Here is a 10,526-nt window from a genome sequence, read left to right on the forward strand (position 1 = left end):
CACTCACTGCCTCTTATCCTGTAATCAGGAGCAGCGCTCCTGTGTGACAGCTTCAGCTGGCCGAGCACCAACTCTGAAGCGGGAACGTTTTCCCGTGGAGCGTGGGCTCGCGAGATCCCGTCTCGCGAGATCTCGCGAGAACACGCTCCCACGATCATGTGATGCCCCACACCCACCCAGCATTCTAAAAGCAACTGAATTACTGAGAAATCCAAGTCGTTCAAATTAAATGCAACACATTCAACATTATAAAACATGGAATCAAATATGGTTTACATGGCAACTATGAGTCTGGTTACATTGTGGGTGATACCCGCCAAAAGAGTGTGTGTTGAGAAGTATATGTAAAACAGAGCAGCACAAGACGTTCCGGCAGAGCAAACACTGTACCACCAGAAACAAGGACCTTCCTACTTTGTGGGTAGTCAAGAGGACCTGTGGAGGCAGCCATATTAATACTAACATTTGGATCGGGGAGTAGTAAAATATTGTTATGGGTGTGCTACATGCTCGTCATCATGCTTTGCACTCATGCAAACGGAGCAAACCAGAATGCCTGGCAATGGGCTCCAGGAACGGTCCCGCAACATACGGTTGGTTTGGATCTTAGGAACTGCGATTATTCTAGGATATTTTGCGCCGGAACAGAGAGACACATGATATGATATGATATGGCATTAATAATGCGCCCATGCACAAGTGTTTTAAGGCGCGACGAGGCAAGGGTGGGAGAACAGGGCGAAGACAGAGACAACGATCTTACTAGGCCAGGTGACATTGAGATTGCGCAAGTGCAGGGGAAGGGGGGAGGGTAAAAGTGCAGGGGGAAGTGGGGGGACAGTGCAGTACATGGGATCGACAGTAAAAAATAAATAGAATAAATAAAAGCAGTAAGTAAATAGTGCGGTCAGTTGGTGGAAAGTGGAAGGGTAAGTGCAGAAATCAGGTGTCAAGTGCTGGTAGTGGACTGTAGGGATACAGAAAACAGTCCACAAGTTCAAGGGTTGCCAGGGAGGCAGTACAGGCGTGCAACTGGTGGGGGAGGGGACCTGGGCCCGAGATCAGAGGGTGGCCAGGTGACCAGTGCAGTTTCAGTTTCAGCCAGGGGTTCAGTAGGGGAGGGGACGAGAGAAAGCAGAAGCAAACAGGAAGGTTTTGAGGTGCTTCCGGAACTGGAGATGGCTTTCCTCAAGTTTAAGAGAGGCAGGGATGCTCTTTCCAGAGGGAGGCCTCAATTGAGGACAGAGATCTTCCACCAACTTGTTGCTTGGAGAAACAAATGACCCTGAGGGAGTTGGAGGCGGGTGAGTGAAGAGCTCGAGAAGGAAGATATTTAGGAAGAGAGAATTGAAGGTATTGAGGCCCCAGACCCCAGAAGGCCTTATGGACAATCCAGAGTTTTTCGAACTTAATCCTTGCAGCCACTGGGAGCCATTGCAGAGATTTAAGCCCTGGAGAGATACAATACCTGGGCTTGAGGCCAAGGACAAGTCTCACAGTCCTGTTCTGGATGAGTTGCAGAGGTAGGAGAGGAGAAGCAGGCACATTTAAAAAGAAGCTGTTGAAGTAGTACAGCCAAGAGAAAACCAGAGCGCTGGAGACAGTGAGCTTCTGGGGGAAGGAGAGGAATGGAAGAATACAGCTGAGGAGGTGCAGCTGGTAGTATGACTTCTTAGAGACATCATAGATGTAAGGAGAGAAGGAGAGTGTGGAGTCAAAGATGACACCAAAGTTTTTAGCTTCATAGGTGGGAGCAGGAAGAGGGCCAAGAGAGGCCGGCCAGAGAGCGTCAGGAAAGAAGGGAGCAGGTGTGCCGATGAGGAGAATCTCAGTCTTTCTGGCATTTAAGCAGAGATCATTGGCGGCACACCACTCCTGGATAGCAGACAAACAGTCAGGGATGAGAGAGGGAGAGGAAGTGGTGGAAGGGAGCCTGAAAATGAGTGGAGTGTCATCCACATAGCACTGAAAGTTGGAGCAGAGGGCGGCAATGTGGTGGGCAAGAAGTGCCAGGTATTGGTTGAACATCCAGGTAGAGAGGAGAGACCCCTGGGGAACACCACAGGTGCAGATAGAGATAGAGGAGAGGCAGGACCCAAGGTGGACGTGGGAGGGTTGATCAGAGAGGAAAGAGGTCAACCAAGTCAGGGCCTGATCGGCGATACCCAGGTTATCACTGAGACAGTTGAGCATAATTTGTTTCTTCAGAATTTACGAGCGCAGAGCACTCCAGACTACCCAATGGAGATCTGTTCACAGAGCGCCACATAATTCATTACACTCCTATTCATGATGCTCCAGAGAACCTGATCTGTCATTCTGTGCATGTGCAAGAGGGGCAACACGAAGAATGGAATGTAAACATGTAAAGGCTGCCGCTTGCTGACTGATTGCAGCACAGCTACATTTCTATATCATTTGAGTTTCCTGCTGCCTGTTTTTGCTGGATCACAGTGGACTCTTCTGTAGGTGAAGACATGCATAAAGGGTCTGATACTCCCAAGGGCCATCACAGGAAGCATACAAGCAAGAGGAGGCACTGCACTCCCACTCCTCGAGACTCGTTAGTCCCTGCCCCATGATGGTGCATTGGGGAAGGCTTTGATCAAAGTGCTTTGGAGTATTTCTTGGCTAAGAAAGCACCTTCCACTAGACCTCCCCTCTCCCTAAATGCAGTGCATAGATGATTCACCTGTTGACACCAACAGTGATCTTTAAGCTATGACAGAGGAGTAAACCTTGGAATACGGGAGTAGATATGTTTCAAAAGAGACCAAACCAAAGTTTATGGGCTAAATGTGTAGGAACCTGCACGTGCCTTGCGAGGAGGTTTCCTCAACTGACGCAAATATATGCCAACTAAAGAAATCCAACAGAGCTGGGATGTCAGTTCTGCCTGAAGTAATGTATGTACTGATTAAGGAGTGGAGTGAGACAGATAAGATTGGCCACTTCTTCATCCTCCTTCTAGGAAGAAACCCTCAGGATAATTTTGCTTGAATTAATTTGTGTGTCACATGCCCTTTCATATTTAGTCTGTACAGTTGATCTGCTCCACTTTCAGCAAAGTGGGGTTTGTGATCCCTATCAATTTAAAGGATCCATATTTCCACACTCCTTTCCACGTGTCCCACCGATCTTTCTGCAGTTAACTGTTGTGGATGATCAGTATTAGCTCCAGGTTCTTCTGTTTGGCCCCAAAATTACCCTGGGCATTTTCACAAGTGTTCTGAAAACTATATTAGTGATTATTCATGGACAGCAGATCAACATTCCACCAAACTATATGACTATGCAGCCACAATGGAGCTAATCCGAAACCATGTAGAAATGGTCTGCTTACTACCGGAGACTCACGGGTGCACAATCCACTTGGGCAAGTCACAGTTGAGCCCATTGCAGGTTCTGGAACGCTTTGGAGTAGAATTCAAGATGAACCACATCCATGTGAATCTACCAGTCCAATGAGCCAGCAGATGAAAGACCGGATCACTGTGCTCTTGAATCTACCCTGCCCAGCAGCACACCAGTAATCAAGTCCAGAGGGACATGTCCTCATGTTCCTCATTAGTTGCATAAACCCAGCTTCACATGAAGAGAGCGATCCCCACCTCCACTGGAAACCAGTGGAGAAGATATATGAGACACCTGTTCAGATGACACAGGAGGTTGTCTTTTCCCTTCATTGGCGGCTGGTGGACACACATATTTACAGGGGACTGGAAGTCCAACCTTCTCATCCCTGGTGTTGACAACACAAGTCAGGTAGATCGTCTGGTGGGGCACCATTGGTCACCAAGTAGTAAAGGGAAGTGATCCCTCATGGGATCCCAGCAGTCACTGAATTGGAGAGTGCTGTGCACCACTCATATCGCCCTATAGAGTTTCTCCACGAACTGGAGCAAAAATCAGTCCTTGCTGATGAGAAGTAGTTTCGATCCGAACAAGCTCTGAGTCAATGCTTATATATGGCCAATTCTAGACTTATTTATGCTTGGAGCATTTCCGTTGTTCCCAGAAGGCAAAGCGGGCTACTTTTTATTTCCATACGCTAAAATGGATGGTAATCGCACTTTTGGTCTTGGGGTTTTAAATATAACTGAAAACAGGTAGACAATGAACACACTTTTAACTATTTTCACTGCAAAGGTAGAAAATACCAAATTGCCCCACTCTCAATTAGAAGTGGGTTTTCAAATAAGGGTAACTTCCCTCTTGGTCTTGTCGTCATGCCTTAAACTAATGAGTAAGAAAAATAATGATTTTGGGTGATGCCAAGATCCTCACTCATAATGTGAGCGGAATTTTTGAACGGGTACAGGTCGTCCCGTGGGTGACCCGCCTACTTAGCGGGGTGCCTTGGAGTAGCGATCTGCCCGACCCCAAAGCCTGTTAAATGAAAGACGCAGATAAACAATTGCTCTGTTTGTGTTTAACCTACATACCTTGTTCAGAAATGAAGTGCGTGTGTATTTTTAGTTTGGAAGTGCTCACTCGCCGCACATTATACTGTACCCTCAGTATTTCAGTAGCTTTGCCTGTTCAACCCATACTCCCCACCGAAGGGTAATTTTTTGATGGACATTTTAAATTGCAAACACTCAAGTTCAAGGGCTGTGTTTGCTGTTTGCAATTGCGACCTTCCACCATCACATAATGCGTCCTCTGACTTCATATAACAGTGAAGAGAAGTGCCTCAAATCATCTCCATTTCTAAAGTACACTTGCCCAATGCATCTGATGTCGGGTAAGATGTACATTTACTGCTATTTTGATGATTACCTGCCTATTATATAGTGATAATCCCATGATTACTAACCGGTAATGGAATTACTATGAGTCATTCTTCCCCCCTCTCATTACCTCATAGTGCAATTTTTTTCCCTCTAGTCCTAACTAAGGAATGTAACAGTCTCCCCTGACAGACCTCTCGTGGCATGGAGAAATAAAAATACCTACAAAAATAAAATACCTATCCCCCCTATTTCTGAAAAAGATAGGCTCACCTTCCAGCTCAATCTGCGTTTGTGTCTGTCCCAGGCAACACGATTCCAGGTAACTATGCCTGTTTGAGAGAGCAGGTAAAATAGATGCACTGAAATTATGGAGTCCGCATGTAAACATTGCGCTCATCCTTTTGTCACCCCAGGGCTGACGGAAACACCTGAGTTTTTTTGGGGCAGGTGAGAGTTAATTGACTAATATGGCCATTACCTCGCCTTGTCAGGGTGTGCATTAAGGATCCCAGCCGGCCCATAGGACTGAGATTTTCCCAAACACCACTTTAAGATGGAATAGCAGCACCCGTGAGATGGATGGGGTGCAGATTAATACTCAAACATCAAATCAATAATGACAACTCAATGGTTTGGCAAAGGGAGTCAGTTTAATGACAAGTACAACAAACGGGGAGTTATGAACATCAGCAGTTGCTCGATCTTCCTTCTCGCTTCATCTCCAAATGAACTTCACAAGAATCACATCCTTTAAACAGAAAACTCATCATTGCTGACGTAAAACGCTACAAAATGTTGCATGCAATTCTATTGGTTATAGGAAGGTAACTTTACTATAGGTACTTTATCTGTATATGATAGTGGAGTAAAAGGATTGGATAACTAGAGTCAGGTGGGGCATCTAGCACTTCCTTCAGAATGACTACTGTGGATGTCACTAAAAGTCACTAAAAGTAGAACATCTCATTGGTTCTACAGACTATAGGATCCTAGATTACTTGGTACATTGTGATTGGGTTGTTACCACATCACCTTGTACTTTTCCACTTGGCTTAGCAGCATGCAGAATGGTCGGCCAGGTGCAGGGTGCCCGTCAGCTCCCCTCACCTCCCACCAACTAGTACCACCATTCATCACTGACCCACCACTGGCCATGTGTCAATTAGCTCTAATTTGTAGGCCTCGGTGCTGCTTCTCTGTCTGGGAGAATTCGGATATCTGTGGCACGGCTCATGGCTACTCAGCAGGTCACGTGTTTTAGGCACCGTGAAATCGTCTCTGTCTCTATGTAATTTGTGTATTTGATTTTAACTTTCTGTCCACCAAATGCATTCTGCTTCTTATCTCGACTCCTTTGAACAGGATACTCCGCTCTTGGTGTCATAAATTGTATTAGCCTGTGTCAGCTAAGATGACCTTGGTTTCTTTGCACGGGTCTCATGCATCTGAGTTTCGTTTCTGTCTTACATTTCGATTCCCATGTTTGAGGGCCTTCTCCCCTGGGGCCACTGGTAACTTGCGGTTCGTTCAGACCTTTTGGAAAGTGGACATATATGTCATATAAAGTGCTCCTTTTGAGGTAGATATGTATATGTGGCGCTTGCCGCATCTAATTTCCTATTAAGCATAGGAAGCTGCACAATTTCCTCAGCTTTCTTGCGTTCCTAAGCATATGTACACGTGTAAACTGGTTGCATATCTTCATCGCTCTTATGGCATAAGCTTCTTATACCTGACATTGTTCTTTTACTTCAACTCAGGATGTCGCTTATCGTTGGTGTTTCGTCTCTTTTCGTCATTCACAGGTCGTCGTTTTCATTATCTGCGAGTCAGTCCGAGGTCTTGTGACATCACCATTCATCCTCTTTTAGGACTTTCATGGCTTCTTCAGGTGTTACGTTTTTACAATCGTCGTTCTGTCTCACTTGTCGATACGGTTTTCTCAATGGTTACCTTGCTGTCCGAGGTTTCTGAAGTGTAGGTACTTCAATAGGTACTGTCCGTCTGATAGGTGCCAGGAAGAGTCCCACTGCGGCTCTCTGCTGGTTTATTTGCTCATCATACGTCACATATCTCAGCATGATTACCTCATAGTACAATCTTTCTCCCTCCAGTCCTAACTAAGGAATGTAACAGTCTTCCTCGACAGACCTCTGGTGGCATGGAGAAATAAAAATACCTACAAAAATTACATAAACCACCCACTTCTCTGAAAAGGAAAAGCTCCAGCCCCATCTACGTATTTTTCTGTCCCTGGCAAGACCATTCCAGGTAAGTATGCCTGTTTGAGAGAGCAGGTAAAATAGATGCGCTGAAAGTATGGACTCCGCATGTAAACATCACCCTCAACCTTTTGTCACCCCTTGGCTGATGAAAACACCTGAGTTTTTTCTTGGGCAGGTAAGAGTTCATTGACTAATATGGGCGTTACCTCGCTTTGTGAGGGTAAATCTGATTCGTTGAAAATAGTGAGTTAGGCCCCACTGACGCAGCATTCTAAAAGCAACTGAATTACTGAGAAATCCAAGTCGTTCAAATTATTTGCAACACATCCAACAATATAAAATATGGAATCAAATAGGGTTTACATGGCAACTATGAGGCTGGTTACAATGTGGGTGATGCCCGCCAAAAGAGTGTGTGTTAAGAAGTATAAGTAAAACAGAGCATCACAAGCCATTCTTGCAGAGCAGACACTGTATCACCAGAAACAAGGACCTTGCTACTTTGTGGGTAGTCAAGTGGACCTGGGGAGACAGCCATATTAATACCAACATTTGGATCGGTGAGTAGCAAAATATTGTTATGGGTGTTCAACAGGCTCGTCATTATGCTTTGCACTCATGGCAATGGAGCAAACCAGAATGCATGGCAATGGGCTTCAGGAATGGGTCCCAGAACATACTGTGGGTTTGGATCTTAGGAACTGGGATTATCCTAGGATATCTTGCCGCATAATTTGTTGCGCTTCAGCCTTCAGGAGCATAGAGCACTCCAGAATACCCATTGGAGGTCTGTGCACAGAGTGCCCCAAAATTCATTACACTCCTATTCATGATGCCCCAGAGTACCTTGATTTGTGATTTTGCGCATGCACAAGAGGTGCAACAAAAAGAGTGGAATATAAACCTGTAAGGGCTGCTGCTTGCTTACTGCACAGCTACATTTCTATAGCATTTGAGTTTCCTGCTGCCCGTTGTTGCTGGATCACAGCGGAGTCCTCTGTAGGTGAAGACAGGCATAAAGGGTCTCAACCTCCCAAGGGCCATCACAGGAAGCATACGAAAAAGAGAAGGCGCTACACTCCCACTCCTCCAGACCCGGCAGTTCCTGCCACATGATGGTGCTTTGGAATCAGGTGCAGGATATGATCAAAGGGCTTTGGAGTATTTCTTGGCTAAGAAAGCACCTTCCACTAAACCTCCCCTCTCCCTAAATGCAGTGTGTAGATGATTCACCTGTTGACACCAACAGGGAGCTCCAAGCTATGACAGAGGAGGAAACCTTGGAATACGGGAGTAGATATGTTTCAAGGGAGACCAAACCAAAGTTCATGGGCTACATGTGTAGGAACTTGCACGTGCCTTGCGAGGAGGTTTCCTCAATTTATGCCAAGATATGCCAACTAAAGAAATCCAACACAGCTGGGATGTCAGTTCTGCCTGAAATAATGTATGTACTGACTAAGGAGTGGAGTGAGACAGATACGACTGGCGTTCACAAGTTCTGAGAACAATTTATCCCCTGAAGCTGCTTGTGGAGTATTAACACGCCACTTTTAGAGAGTAACTCTCTCTTGTCCAATCCCTGGTGTAAAACAGCCCCAGAGGTGCTGCCCCATTAGTGCTACTGACAAGAAAGTGGAAACATACTTAAAAATAAGTTACACATGTAACAACGAATCCATAAAGGCTGAGACATTCTCCACTTACATAACCTAATCAGGGTTAGATGATTTTGCAGCAATATGGTCAGCAGCAGAAGAAGGCTCTGACTGTTTAGAAAAACTGGCTATTATGAAGAAATATAATCAGGTTCTCCCTAGTGTTTCCTGGGACACACTGAGAGCTGCTGCTTCTGGGACCTCAATGGGGCCACAAGACCCTTCTTGGGGTGAAATTAAAAAGAGGATGCAGCGCAGAGAGTGTCGCTGCTACGCCTCCATTTCTGAGGTCAGAAACTGGTTGGATCTAGGCTTGGTGAACTGATAAGAGGGTATCCAGTGAAAACGTAGTCAACAAAAATGTGGGGTTTGTGATCCCTATTCATTAAAAGGATCCATATTGCCACACTCCTCTCCACATGTCCCACTGATGTTTCTGCAGTTAACCGTTGTGGATGATCAGTATTAGTACCAGGTTCTTCTGTTTGGCCCCAAAATTGCCCCAGGCATCTTCACAAGTGTTCTGAAAACTATATTAGTGATTATTCATGGACAGCAGATCAACATTCCACCAAACTATATGACTATGCAGCCACAATGGAGCTTATCCGAAACCATGTAGAAATGGCCTGCTTACTACCGGAGACTCACGGGTGCACAATCCACTTGGGCAAGTCACAGTTGAGCCCATTGCAGGATCTGGAACGCTTTGGAGTAGAATTCAAGATGAACCACATCCATGTGAATCTACCAGCCCAATGAGCCAGCAGATGAAAGACCGGATCACTGTGCTCTTGAATCTACCCTGCCCAGCAGCACACCAGTATTCAAGTCCAGAGGGACATGTCCTCATGTTCCTCATTAGTTGCATAAACCCAGCTTCAAATGAAGGGAGCGATCCCCACCTCCACTGGAAACCAGTGGAGAAGATATATGAGACACCTGTTCAGATGACACAGGAGGTTGTCTTTTCCCTTCATTGTCGGCTGGTGGACACACATATTTACAGGGGACATGAAGTCCAACCTTCTCATCCCTGGTTTTGACAACAGAAGTTAGCAAGATGTTCTGGTGGGCCACCATTGATCACCAAGTAGTAAAAGGAAGTGATCCCTCATGGGATCCCAGCAGTCATTGAATTGGAGAGTGCTGTGCACCACTCATATCGCCCTATAGAGTTTCTCCACGAACTGGAGCAAAAATCAGTCCTTGCTGATGAGAAGTAGTTTCGATCCGAACAAGCTCTGAGTCAATGCTTATATATGGCCAATTCTAGACTTATTTATGCTTGGAGCATTTCCGTTCCCAGAATGCAAAGCGGGCTACTTTTTATTTCCATACGCTAAAATGGATGGTAATCGCACTTTTCGTCTTGGGGTTTTAAATATAACTGAAAACAGGTAGACAATGAACACACTTTTAACTATTTTCACTGCAAAGGTAGAAAATACCAAATTGCCCCACTCTCAATTAGAAGTGGGTTTTCAAATAAGGGTAACTTCCCTCTTGGTCTTGTCGTCATGCCTTAAACTAATGAGTAAGGAAAATAACGATTTTGGGTGATGCCAAGAGCCTCACTTATAATGTGAGCGGAATTTTTGAACGGGTACAGGTCGTTCCGTGGGTGACCCGCCTACTTAGCGGGATGCTTTGGAGTAGCGATCTGCCCGACCCCAAAGCTTGTTAAATGAAAGACGCAGATAAACAATTGCTCTGTTTGTGTTTAACCTACATACCTTGTTCAGAAATGAAGTGCGTGTGTATTTTTAGTTTGGAAGTGCTCAATCGCCGCACAATATACTGCACCCTCAGTATCTCAGTAGCTTTGCCTGTTCAACCCATACTCCCCACCGAAGGGTATTTTTTTGATGGACATTTTTTTTTTTTTATTTATTGAAATTTACTCA

The 10,526-nt window shown here is 45.4% G+C and overlaps 2 non-coding genes across 2 annotated transcripts; both read left to right on the forward strand.

The window, feature by feature from the left end:
• Positions 1 to 4,229: 4,229 nt before the first annotated feature.
• Positions 4,230 to 4,379, forward strand: LOC138570460 (U12 minor spliceosomal RNA). Its single transcript, XR_011303512.1, has one exon. It is a non-coding gene; the product is annotated as a U12 minor spliceosomal RNA (small nuclear RNA).
• Positions 4,380 to 10,139: 5,760 nt separating this feature from the next.
• On the forward strand, positions 10,140 to 10,289 carry LOC138570459 (U12 minor spliceosomal RNA). The gene has a single exon (XR_011303511.1). It is a non-coding gene; the product is annotated as a U12 minor spliceosomal RNA (small nuclear RNA).
• The last annotated feature ends 237 nt before the right edge of the window (positions 10,290 to 10,526 follow it).

This window comes from Ambystoma mexicanum, chromosome 2q (genome assembly GCF_040938575.1).
Source record: "Ambystoma mexicanum isolate Mex_15411 chromosome 2q, UKY_AmexF1_1, whole genome shotgun sequence".
In the NCBI taxonomy this organism is placed as follows: domain Eukaryota; kingdom Metazoa; phylum Chordata; class Amphibia; order Caudata; family Ambystomatidae; genus Ambystoma; species Ambystoma mexicanum.